This window comes from Lonchura striata, chromosome 36 (genome assembly GCF_046129695.1).
Source record: "Lonchura striata isolate bLonStr1 chromosome 36, bLonStr1.mat, whole genome shotgun sequence".
NCBI classification, from domain to species: Eukaryota; Metazoa; Chordata; class Aves; order Passeriformes; family Estrildidae; genus Lonchura; species Lonchura striata.
In genome coordinates, this window is record NC_134638.1 from 2599054 (window position 1) to 2612762 (window position 13709).

Here is a 13709-nt window from a genome sequence, read left to right on the forward strand (position 1 = left end):
GTTAGGAAGGCTGGCAGTGAATGTCACTGTAGGATCTTGCTCCACTTGGCTTTTGACTCTTTCACAAGAGCTTTGCCTTCAAGAGCAGGAACATCTTTTCCTGGCTGGGAACTGTAATTCCATGCCCAAGGAGTGTGTGCCATGGATCCCAGAGGGGCATTCCCGAGACTCCCAGGTGCTGCTCTTGCCGTGCCTCCCAAGGAGCTGTGCAGGGCAGGGGACAAGGTGCAGCAGCTGTGTTGGTTCTGCAGTGCCACAACAGCCCCTGGTTCCAGGAGTTTCCACACTGCCAAAAGCGATTCCTGGGTTCCATGATGCCCTGCTGTGTCCCCATGGATATTTGGTGTCATGAAGTTCTTCAGTGTCACAATGACCACCTCGCTCCATGAGCTTCCACAGTGTCCAACTGGGCTCCTTGGATGGGCAGTGTCACCATGGACCATTGGCTCCATGCAGCCCTGCTGGGCCACTATGGACTCCTTGGTTCCATGAGGTTCTGGCGGTGTCTCCATGGTCTCCTTGGATCCACTGTGTCACAATGGACCACTGGATCCACGTGGCCCTGCTGTGTCACCATGGCCCCTTGGTTCCATGAGACCCCAGGGTCACAATTGACTCCTTGCTTCCACGTCACCCACTCAGTGCCAAAATGGCCCCTTCGTTCCATGAGGAACACAAAAGATTTATAGAAACATTGAGCAAATCCTGCTTAACGCACCTGGGAACATCTGTTTGCATTCCAAAGAGAGGTAAAAGGTGAGGATGGCACCAGCAGCTTCCATCTGCAACATGGATCTAGGGAATGGGCCAGGACAGAGAATTCAGCTGGGAGACTCAGAGAATTTTGCTTTCAGAGATCATTTCTGGTCACACTGTCCCTTGTAGAAAGGTGACACCACTCCAGGCAGCCTGTACTGAGCAGGTGGCTCCTGAGTGGGGTTTGTTGTTCAGGAAACCTGCTCAGGCTTTTGCATTCTTTCTTTCCCAACAGGAAAACTTCTCCTGGGCCTGTGTGCAGGCAGAGCCCTGAGGAGAGTAGGTGGGACACGGTGCAATGGGCTGGGACATGGAGCTGCAGAGCTCAGGGATAAGGTTCTGCTGCAGGGCACAGGGATGTCAGTGCCAGGTGGGCGATGTCAGACATGGTGAGGCTGGGGGTGAGGAGCAGCTTGTCCAAACAGGGTCAGCCCTCAGGGGGCTCATTCTGGTACATGCCCAGACCTCCTCTGGAGAAGTTCAGTGTCAGGATCACCTGGGGAATGCTTCTATCAGCTCTTCTCCAAACTGGGAAATAAAAAACCCCACTCATTTGATTGAAGAATAAAAGGTCATGAGGTGCACGTGGAAATCTTCCTCCTTAACAGAACTCCAGACTGACTCCAGTCAGCTGCACAAGCCCTGGAGGCTTGCAGACAATTGAATAAAGACAAAGCACCCGTGAGGGCTTTCTGTATTTTGATGATCCCCACTGTGGTTTTGGGACGGAGTCCAGGACCCTCAGGCACTGAGAGAAGGCTGAAGAAGCTGCTCAAGGAGTCAGGAGCAAAACTCAAAGTGACCTGGAGCATCACACGGCCCCACTGAGGGCAGGGACTGCCAAAGGCTCCCAGGTTGTGGGAACTCAAAATGTCCCTCAGATATTTTTAGAGGTTCCAGGTCTTGGTCAGAAGCATTTTTGACCCTGGCAGACAGCTGGAAACAACTGTGATTTTGTGTTTGAACCATGGAATGAATTACCAAATTTGAAGGTGGAACAAGCAGTCACAAAAGGTTAGATAGAATAGTAAAAGTAGTTACAAAGTAGAGGGGAAATTTTTGTTAGTATTGTACAGAGGGGTTTTAGCACATGTACAGGGGCGGGGTTTTCTATTGTACATGGGGGTCAGAAGTTCTAAGATGGACGAAAGTGGGCTGATCCCATTCTTCCTCCTTCTTCTTCCTTGCCTCCATGTTCTTGGTGATGTTGGCACTCACAGGTTGGTTTAGAGTAGAAAAGCACTTGGTAATATATGTAGTAGGTATCGGGGAATAACTGTAAACATGTAATACATAATATATCTCATAAAAGATAGCAGCAGCCCTGGGCTGGTAGAGAGAAGAAGACACTGGACAGTCAGGGTGTCAGGAGTGTGTGCGTCTCTACCCAGGCCGCTGATCAAAGGGCCGCAGCCCAAGAACATAATCTGTTAGATAACTAGCAATAAATCCTCTTGAGACCAAACAACAAGAGGCTGCAGAGTATTTCTTTGGACGCACGGGTTGGAGGAGAAGCTTTACCACCACACGAGACCCCAAACCAAACCTGGGGTTCTCACATCTGGCGTCCCTTTGCGGGCATCAGCAAGAAGACCAAAAAGAAACATCAAACAACCTCCAACCTGCATCAGCAGAGAAGAAAAAAAAGAGAAGAGCAGAGCACACACACTCGCAGCAAATTCCAAGAAGAGAGGGAGCGGACAGCTCGAGATAAGAACCTGACCTTCACTGAAATAACTTGTCTCGGGGACTTTCCAGGGAGGAGATGACCCAGAAGCGCGCCTGGGATCTCTCACCTGTGACCTGCTGGATGGTGATCAGTGCCATCTCCGGACTGACCTCGAGCCGACACAGCTTTTGGTGAGAACGGTCAAAATTAAGAACATGGGGGGGGAATTCTCCCAAGAGGAAAAAGAAATAGTATCTGCCTTCCAGGGCATCATCTCTGCCCATCCGGTGGAGATTGCTCAAAAGGAGATGAAAGATTTATTATTGTGGGTGAGGTGTAACTTCCCACACTCAGATCCAGATTTATCGTTTGAGCCAAATTTTTGGCAGGAAATTAATAAGCAATTATATTATCAGGCTATAAGAAATAATAAGCTTGCCGCAAAACATTTATCTTCAGCAAGAGCAGTTTTAGAGTCACTCTCACAACGCGGCAGCTCAAGCCAGGCAGCTACGGCTCCTGGTGACAAATGGGGTGGGGGCAGTCCGGCCAGCAGCTGGGACAGCCCCTCTCACCACAGACACAGGACAGGCAGGATTGCTTCCTGTGGAACATCAGGGAGATGATACCCCATCGCGTCCCGTGTCCTCGGGTTCTCACTGTTCCTCAGTTTCCCAAGAGTCCCTAAGCTCCTCCGATGCAGAAATTCCCCAGACGGAGGCGGGCGAGCCAGGCACAGCCGCGACCCTCGGTGGGAGGAAGGCATTGCCCAAGTCCAAACCCATGGTGGGGCGGCAGCGGCGGCAGCAGCAGCTCCGGTGGGGGAGCGTGCGAACGTGAGTGCAGAGCAGGGGGAGGAGGGAGAGGAAAGCGCCTCCACATCTGCGCAGGCTGAGAGTTCAAAACAGCCCGCGCAGAAAGCGAGGCCGGGGAGAGCGGCGGGGGCGGGACGGATCGGGGCGAAAGCGGGGGGTGCGAGTGCGGCGGTGGTACGCTCGGAGCGCCCGGGGACGCGTTCAGGGTCGAGAATCCGTGAGGCCACAGAAGCGGCCGCCCAAAGGGCGCGGGAACTTGGCTCCCTGACCACGGCAGCCAGGGCTGCTGAGGAAGCGGCAGAGGGACAGCGGGAGGTGTTCCTCGCTGCAGCTCAGGTGGCGGGCACGTGTGTGAAGGTTGAGCAAAACCCGACAGTCACGGGTGGAGGGGATTTCTCACATTTCGAACACGCGGGACGGGCACACAGGGGCGCAGCCGGCGTGCACAGGCTGTGGGTGCTGGCATAGAGCCAGGAGACGGGCAAAGTGAGACGGAGACATCAGGGCTGGAATGGGAACAAGAGGGTGGTTGCGTCAGCCTTGGGGGGGATGGCAGTGGCTCTGATTCGGAGGCGGTGCGGGGCGGAGCGAGGCCAAAGCATAGCCGGGGTCGGAGCAGGAGTGTTCACTCCCCTGAGATGACGCAGGCAGGGATGGGGCATGGCCAGGATGTAAACATTCCTCAGGGCACCATTCCATCACAGTTCCCATGGCAACAGCAAGCCCAAGCCCACGGCCAATCCCTGTCAGCTTCTGACATGACCAAATTAGAACAGTTATTGCAACGAGAGTCAGTTTCACCAACTGCAAGGATTGCAAACGTGAATCAGTTATTAGGAGAAATGCTCAAAGGTTTATTGGGAATTAGTGCGGGATTTGCAAATGTAAATCAGTTGACAGAAGAGATGCTCAAATGTTTATCGAAGTGCAGATTGAAGAGCAGAGTGCGGTTCCGACCTCAGCTGGTCAGGCGGCAGCGCCATCTAGCGGCGGAACCACAACATTGCAACAGGCGGCACAGAACTTGTCCGGTCGAGGCACTGCGCCACCCAGTGGTGAGACTGTGACATTGCAGGACTTTTTTCCAGTCTCTTATAAGAAAAACTCCAGGGTGAAAAAAGTCACATCTGCACGGCAGCAGGAACCTCCACTGACACCGGAACACTGCGGGACTCAGGACACTTCTGCTGAGGCGCAGCAACGGAAGGAAATGATACGCGTCACCGCTTCGGAGGGTGTCCCAGCTTGGACAATTCCAAAATCAAGGTCTGCCACACTTTCAGAGCAGGGAGAGTCAATTTTAATATCAAAGGGGGTTGTTGAATTTCTTTTACGATATTTAAGCACAGCCTTGGAGTCACAGCCAGAACTGTTGGTTCATCTTCCAAAAATTTTCCAAATAATGCAAGGCAGTCGTGTGTTCTCCTCCACAGCAGATGCTTCACTTTTCTCCAGAAACTTCCAGCCTTCATCTTCGCAGATGCTGCAGACGCCGTTGGTATCGGTGAGTGCTGCTGCACCAGAGCTGCAGCCACAGCAGATGACTCCACTCTACAGGCAAGTACCCACTGAATTTACAGCTTTGCAGAGCGCAAAAGTGGACTGGCAAGACATTCGAGCAGAGTTGGAGAAAGAGAAAGGTTTACTGCAGGGCTCGGGAAATATAATGATGCCGGTGAACTATGACGCTCAGGGCCAAAACCCGAGATGGGAACGCCTGGACCGTAGAGCAATCAAAGATTTAGCTAAGGCCATTCGGGACAATGGGTTGTCATCACCATATTTCAAGCAAATGTTAAAAAGTATTTTTGGAATGTATGACTTAACACCGTATGATCTTAAATATCTTGTGACATCAGTTCTTACAGACACCCAAGCTCTCGTGTGGCAGAAGGCGTGGAGGAGATCCCTGGAGGAGCTGAGAGCCAGATACCAGGGTGGGCCGAATGCGAACCTCACCATGGCGCAGCTTGCTGGTGATCCTCCTGAGGACGATCCAACTCAACAGGCAGTGAGGCTCCTGTGTCATGTGCTCAGCGACATCAAAGAGGCAGCACGGAGGGCGATTCTTCAGATTGCTCCAGCGGGGGTCCAGGACACCATCTACACCGAGATCAAACAGGGTCCTGCAGAGCCGTTTTCTTCATTCATGGATCGTCTTTCTCAGGCGGTGGAGTGGCAGGTGAGCGAGGAGGGAGCAAAACCACATCTGACCAAAAGCCTCACGTTCTCCAATGCCAATCTGGAGTGCAGACGGATCATCAGCATGATGCCGCACCAGGCCACCTTGGCAGACATGATCAAGGCTTGCAGCAAGGTGGGGACACCACAACATGTTGCTTCCATCATGGAGGAACACTTGGGGGATTGAATAGAAAAACGTGTTAGGGAAGCTCTTGCAAATTATACAAAGGGCAACCCTAATGCAGAGAGACGGTGCTTTGGGTGTGGGGCACAAAGACATATTAAAAGGAACTGCCCACAACTTTCAAAGCCCAACAAACCACCAGACCTTTGCCCTCGATGCAGGAGAGGGAAACATCTCGCAAGTGAGTGTCACTCACAGACAGATATGGATGGGAAACTTCTTCCTATTCCGGGAAACGGGAAAAAGCGCGAATCAACGCCAGCGCTCTCAGACACAAATCCTGGCAATGACACAGAACCAGCAGGAACAATCCTTGGGGAGCAACAAACAGAACCCCTCAGCAGAGCAATCTCCAAAATCCCCAGCGACCCAGACTTGGTACCACCCGGATTCCAATGCGTCTTGGCAACCTCCAAACTGACGTGTCTTTTGGACAATAGCCATGCAGTGATACCTACAGGTGTCACAGGGACTTCTTGGAAAAGGCAGGACTTTTTAATAATGGCCAGGGACAGGAGCAGTATCCTTGGACTTGTTGTTTATCCATCTTTGATTTCAGCAAACCATAATGAGGAGTTGATGGTCACGGCAAAAGCCCTGCGACCACCTCTGACAATTCCACAAAACACACCGATTGCTCGAGCTATGGCTTTGCCATCTCATCCAGAAAGGCAAGCCATGCCGGTGTTCAACAAACGGGACTCTTTTCCTGGTGAGCAAGCAGAAGTGCATGCATCTTGGGTGAAACATTTGAGCCGGGATCGGCCCATTGTTACTTGTCAGTTGACTTGTAACGAGAAGACAATTGCTATTACAGGGATGCTCGACACAGGAGCGGATGTTACAGTTATTTCATACATTTTTTGGCCTTGGGAATGGGACTTGGTTGCACCTTTGGGTTCTCTCACAGGCATAGGGGGGAGTTCCCTGTGCATGCAGAGTGAGAACGCAATTGTTGTCACAGGTCCGGGAAAAAAGACAGCAGTTATCCATCCTTTCATTGTGCAAAAGCCCATCACAGTATGGGGAAGGGACCTTTTGGCACAATGGGGACTGGAATTAGAATTGGATTTTTAACAGGGGTCACTGTGGCACTCGCCACTTTGAAACTGACCTGGAAAACAAATGATCCTGTTTGGGTGGATCAGTGGCCCCTGGAGCGGAAAAAATTGAGTGCATTGAAAAAGTTGGTCCAGGAACAGCTGCAGAAGGGACACATCAAACCAACAGACAGCCCATGGAACTCCCCAGTGCTTGTCATTCACAAGAAAACTTCAGGGTCTTGGAGACTGCTTCATGATCTCAGGAAAATCAACGAGGTCATCGAGGACATGGGGCCACTGCAGCTTGGGCTTCCATCTCTCTCGATGATCCAGAGGGACTGGTCGCTTGTGATCATTGATCTCAAGGACTGTTTTTTCAGCATTCCACTTCATCCAGATGATGCTCCACGCTTTGCATTTTCTGTCCCAAGCATCAACAGAGAAGAACCTTTGCAGAGATACCACTGGACGGTTCTTCCTCAGGGACTCAAAAATTCTCCAAGCATTTGCCAATGGTACGTGGCCCAAGCTTTGCATCCAGCACGAGAAAAACATCCAAAAACAAAAATTATCCATTATATGGATGATTTTCTCATTGCAGCACCAACAAAACAGGAGGAGCAAGAGGTTCATGACTGTGTGATTGCGCAGGTGCAAAAATCAGGACTGGAAATTAGTACACCAAAGATACAGGAAATTGCACCTTGGAAATACCTGGGATGGAAGATCACAAAGCAAACGATAAGGCCACAGAAACTGGAAATCAACACAAAGGTCACCAATCTCCAGGACTTGCAACAGCTTTTGGGGGAGATCAACTGGATGAGACCGATCCTGGGAATCACCAATGATGACATCTCGTCGTTGCTTGATCTTTTGAGAGGGGACAATAACATCAAATCTCCCAGAACTCTGACGCCTGAAGCAAAAAGGGACCTTGAAAAGATCACAGACATGATTCAGCAGAGACAAGCACATCACTTTGTAGAATCATTGCCTTTTCATTTAGCAGTGTTGGGGGAAACAGCACAGTTATATGAGTTGATTTTTCAGTGGGATTTGTCTCAAATGGACCCTCTTTTGTTGTTAGAGTGGGTTTTCTTAGCTTACAGGCCTTCAAAAACAATTCTTACAGATTTAGAAATGGTAGCACAAATTATTATTAAGGCAAGAACCAGGTTGCTGACAATGTCAAGCAGAGATTTCTCACTTATTCATGTACCTTTAAAGAAAGTGTATTTTGAATGGGTGATGCAAAAATCACAGGATTTTGCAATTGCTTTTTTAGGATATCCAGGAGTTTGTACAGTTCATTTCCCAGCTCACAGGATGTTGAATGCAAAAGTAAGTTTCAGGGAAAAACCAAAAATAAGCCAGGAACTGGTGGAAGGGGTGACAGTGTTCACTGATGGTTCGGGAAAAACTCACAAATCAGTGGTCACATGGCAAAATTCAAAAACAGGGGAGTGGGAATCAGATATTAAAATAGTACAGGGTTCACCACAAATTGTGGAATTGGCAGCAGTGGTCAGGGTTTTTCAATTGTTTCAGAAACCATCAATCTGATCACAGATTCAGCATAGGTTGCAAATGTGGTCAAATGGCTAGAGGGATCACTTTTGAAACACACTGACAATGAAATTTTATATTCATATTTGTCATGCATGAGGACAATCCTAGAAAGTAGAGAACATGCATATCAGGGCACATTCATCACTCCTAGGGTTCTTAGCAGAAGAAAATGCTAATGCAGACAGACTCACAATGACTATGTCACAGACATTGCCAGATATTTTTGAGCAGGCAAAATTGAGCCACGCATTTTTCCATCAGAATGCACAGGCATTGATGAAATCCTTTCGCCTTTCTAAAAGTCAGGCAAAGGAGATCATCAGTGCTTGTCCAGACTGTCAGCTTGTGCAGCCTCCTGCGTCTACAGGAGCTGTCAATCCAAGGGGATTGCAGAGTCTTCAGCTCTGGCAAGCTGATGTCACAAAATACCCATCCTTTGGTGCTGCATCTCTCCCTCGAATCCATGGGGATAAAACCCCTGTGGAGCCCGGCCAGCTGGGCAGTGGGGTGAGGCGGGCAGAGGGAAGGAACTTCTCCTTGGATCCCGGGGGGTTTGGAGAAGCTCCCTCATGAGTCCAAAGACGAGCTGGTCCCACAAGCAAAGGAAAGAGGCACTCTCCCTCAGGATTAGTTCCAAAGTTTAATGAGAGCCTGGATATGTACCAGGCCACATGTGGCTTCGAAGGACCTCCCGAGAAAGAGAGGGAGCCCCGCCCAGAGCAGCCAGGTATAGGGGTGTGGGGAAAACCAAACAGCCAATGGGAGAAGGACATGGGAGCGGCTCTCGGGGGGCAAAGGAGGGGAAAACTGGGGTGGACTACACAGGTACAAAGAGGGGATATGGAGGGATAAACCAATATGAGGGGATATACATTGGAAACACAACTCAACACTTTGGTAGGCTCAAAAATATCCATGTCTCAGTTGACACATTTTCAGGAGCGATTTTTGCATCATTACATACAGGGGAGACCGCAGAACATGCCTGCAGACACTTTTTGCAAGCATTTGTGTCACTCGGGGTGCCACAAGAAATAAAAACAGATAATGGTCCAACTTATACAGGCAAGGTGCTTGACAAATTTCTGAAAAAAATGGGGAGTGAAACACATTTTTGGTATTCCTTATTCTCCCTCAGGTCAAGCAATCATTGAAAGAACACATCATACCCTGAAATCCCTTTTTGATAAACAGAAAAGGGGAGAGGCAGGCTCAACACCTTATATGCGGCTGAACAAAGCTCTGTATGTGTTGAATTTTCTAAATGGTTCTTTCTCAGAGCCCACACCACCAATTGTCAGGCATTTTACAAATAGTGCACAAGCAAAGTTAAGAGAAAATCCTTTAGTTTTGAACAGAAATCCAGAATCAGGACAAATTGAAGGTCCATTTACATTAATAACTTGGGGCAAGGGTTTCACTTGTGTTTCCACAGAGTGAGGACTGAAGTGGGTGTCGGCGAGGCACGTGAAACCTTTTCGGGTGCAGATGCAGGTGGACATGGACCCGAGGAGCAAAGAAGAGAGCATGCAGACGGAGGCAGACAAGGACGCTGCAGACGTCTCATCAGACAACGATTGATTACCCAGAGACTTGGGGTTTTTTGGGGGAAATTAAGTGTTTTTTGAGTGTTGCTGTATTGCAGGGTTTCTCGCAAGAGGTTGGGGACATGGACATGAAGTTTAGACAGGTAGTGTTCATGTGTCTCATTCTCTTGTCTGTTGCTTTGGACAATGAGACAGACTTTTCCATGAAACAACCGAGGGAAAATGTGTGGGAAACTTTGGCAAAGGCAGCGGGTCTGGACAGTATTTGTCTGACTCATTCAAAGCCAGGGAAACCATTTTCAACATGTTTGGTAGGTGTGCCAGTGAAGGAGTGGCCAATTCCAAAAAATATCCCTCCAAAGGTTTTAAAAACCTTTTCGGATCCTATGGAAGGGTGGCATGTTTGGACACCATACCTTCCTGTGGCTCACCTGGAACCCCCAGAGTTAGACATTTTTGGGTCAACAAAAATGAAATACTGTATCAAATTTAATCCAGTGGGAGTGGCAAAGACAGATAATCATACAATAGATGTCACTTCGAATCAGTCTTTTTATAAAAATGCATCATCCTGGTGCAATTACACCAAGGTGACAAGCAAAGCATCCCTTCAACACCCAGTCACTTTACCAAAGGGAGTGTTTTTGATTTGCGGGGAAAGAGTTTGGCCTGCTATCCCTGCAAAAGTCAAGGGCGGTCCATGCAGCATTGGGGAGCTCTCATTGATAACACCTGATTTGAAAACTTTAAAGGAACAGACACACAGGGGAAAAAAGATCCCTTGATCAATATAGTCCGAATTGTGATGATGATGTTTATACCTGGGACAAGGCTCAGAGAATTGCAGTTGCAATTTTCTCACCCCAAACATCATCGGGAGTGGCCTTGACACAATTGGACCACATAGCTTGCTGGTTGAGTAAACACAGTTGTGCCATTTCGTCTGCACTGAGTGACATGTTAACAGACATCAGCAGTGCAAGACAGGCAGTGCTTCAAAACAGGGCGGCAATTGATTATTTGCTGCTGTCACATGGGCACGGATGTGAAGAATTTGAGGGGATGTGCTGCATGAATTTGTCCGATCATTCAAAATCCATTCATGAAAATATAAAACAAATAGAAAGTAGTATCACCAAGTTGAAAAAAGTAACAGGGTCCTGGTGGGATGATTTCTTTAACCTTTTTGATCTCTCACCAGTGTGGAAAGAAATTTTGAAACTAATATCTTACATTCTTATAGGGCTTGTAGTTCTTCTGCTTGTCATGCCATGCATTTTCATGTGTATTCGAAGGGCCTTGAACAAAGTGGCAAAGCAGGTGTTTTTGGTTCAAACAGGGAGGGGAGATGTGGGAACTCAAAATGTCTCTCAGACATTTTTAGAGGTTCCAGGCCGTGGTCAGACGCAGTCTGGACCCCGGCAGGCAGCTGGATTTAGCTGTGATTTTGAGTTTGAACCATGGCATGAATTACCAACTTTGAAGGTGGAACAAGCAGTCACAAAATGCTAGATAGTATAGTAAATGCAGTCACAAAGTAGAGGGAAAAAATTTTGGTAGTGTACAGGGGGGTTTTAGTGCATGTAGAGGGGGGTTTTTACTTTGCACATGGGGGTCAGAAGTTCTAAGATGGAGGAAAGTGGGCTGAACCCATCCTTCTTCTTTCTTCTTCCTTACCTCCATGTTCTTGGTGATGTTGGCACTCACAGATTGGTTTAGAATAGAAAAACACTTGGTAACGTAGGTAATAGGTATCGGGGAATAATTGTAAACATGTTATATGTAATATATCTTATAAAAGATAGCAGCAGCCCTGAGCGGAGAGAGAGGAGAAGAAGACACCAGACAGTCAGGGTGTCAGGAGTGTGTGCCTCTCTGCCTGGGCTGCTGACCAAAGGGCCGCAGCCCGAGAACCTAATCTGTTAGATAACTAGCAATAAATCCTCTTGAGACCGACCAAGAAGAGGCTGCGGAGTTTTTCTTTGGGAACACAGGTTGGAGGAGAAGCTTTACCACCACACGAGACCCCAAACCAAACCCGGGGTTCTCACACATGGGTCCCACTGAGGGACTGAGAAAGTGTCCCCAGGTTCCAGTTAGGGCAGAACACTGGAGTCAGTGATGACAGCTGGGGACAAGCAAGGGAAAGGTGTCTCTGGTGCTGAGCAAACCTGGATGTGTTTCAGGAATGCAAAGGGCCCAGGCCTGAGCCCCAGCCCCTGTCAAGGCAGATCCTGTCCCTCCCTCATTGCTCAGGGCTCTTCCCGGGATGGGCACTGGCATGTGGGGATGTGCAGTGCCAAGGGCAGGACCATGGGGCGGCCCCTGCCAGGCTGCTGAGCAGCGACAAGGAGGCACTGAGGCCCCAGGGCTGCAAGGGTCACTTGTCCCCTGGTGGCCTCAGGCCCAGGGCCAGCAGCCATGGCCAAAGGGCTGCACAGGTTGGCTCTGTCAGGGCCTTGCAGCTGCTGCACATCCCTGAGCCCTCTGCAGCCCAGGCTGTCCCACGGTGTCCCTGCCCTGCGCCTCTGTCCCTGAAGGCTGTCGTCACCCCCGGCTGCCCCACCTCGCTGGCCCTTCCTTTGCTGGCAGCTCTGCCTCCTGCTGCCCCTGCCTGGCCACACAAAGCCTTGGGCTGCTCCAGGCTCCTGCTGGGGATGTGTTGCACCACAGCCCTGCCCTGGGAGGGAAATTCCTTTCTCCTCCTGTGTCCAGTCTGTCCTTCCCCAGCTGCATTTGGGGCATAATTTTTCTCTCTGGCTGTTTCCCACTATGGAGAAAAGCTCCACCATTTTGGAATCCACCCTTCAAGCCCTGCCAGGCCATTCCTGATCTGCCCTCAGTCTCTTCACAACTGAGCCCAGGCACATCAGCCTCCATACATGGGTTATGTTCTTGAGGCCTGCAAAACCCAGCTCGGGAGATCTCTCGGCCCTCTCCAAGGTGTACTCAAAGGAAAACATTCTGCTCATATCACCAGAGGCCAAGGCCAGGCAGAACTGTCTGTCCTGACAGCTTTTGTCTGGGAGCAATCCTAGAATAGATGGAATTTTGGCGGCCAAATTCCAGTTCCTGCCATGGCCCCTGGACAAGAGGGTCAGTTCTCTTCTGCAGGAAGAAAGGAACAGAGCCCCAGTGCTTCTGAGGCAACTGAGATGCGACCATCAGAGGCCAAGGCCAGCCAGAGCTGGAAGGTTTTTTCTGGCAGATACCCTTGCATACAGGAAATTTTTTAGGGGAAATACCAATTTTGTCCATGGGTGTCTGAAAAGAGGGACAGTTCTTTTTCATAGCAAGGAAAGCACAGAGCCCCAGTGGTTCATGGGCAGATGAGAAGCAGCCCTTGACATTCCAAGATCAGCCAGACCTGTCAGGTGGCCCCTGGGAGGCCAAGCCTGCCAGACCTGTTCCCTGTTCCCCTCATTCCATGGAGCTCCACAGTGTCCCAATGGTCCCTTGTTTCCAGAAGGCCCTGAGGTGTCACAATGCCCCCTTGGTGACACCAGGCCCTGAAGGGTCGGAATGGTCTCCATGGTTCCACAAGGTCCCACAGAGTCATGGTGGTCTCTGGGTTCCATGGAGCCCCGCAGTGTCACCATGGCCCCAGAGTGTCACAATGGACTCCATGGTTCCACAAGGTCCTCACCGTGCCACCATGGTCTCCACAGGAAGGGAACAACCCAGCCCCAGTGCTGCAGGGGCAGATGAGCCACAGCCACCAGAGGCCAAGGGCAGCCAGATCAGATGGTGCTGGCAGATTTTGTCCTTGGATATAGGGAATTTTAGAGGTGGAATGCCAGTTTCACACCTGGCTGCCTGGAGGTGAAGGACGGTTCTTTTCCATAGGAAGGCAAGGATGGAACACTGGTGTTTCAGGGGCAGATGAAAGGTGACCATCAGAGGCCAAGGGCAGCCAGACCTCTCTGTTGTGGTATTTTT

At 49.9% G+C, this 13709-nt stretch overlaps 1 protein-coding gene across 1 annotated transcript in view; it reads left to right on the top strand.

Annotated features, from left to right (window-relative positions):
• Nucleotides 1-13709, top strand: part of LOC144247940 (uncharacterized) — a gene marked incomplete at its 5' end in the record, with an annotated part of 684260 nt that overhangs the window by 162185 nt on the left and 508366 nt on the right. The gene's annotated exons all lie outside the window — the stretch shown is intronic.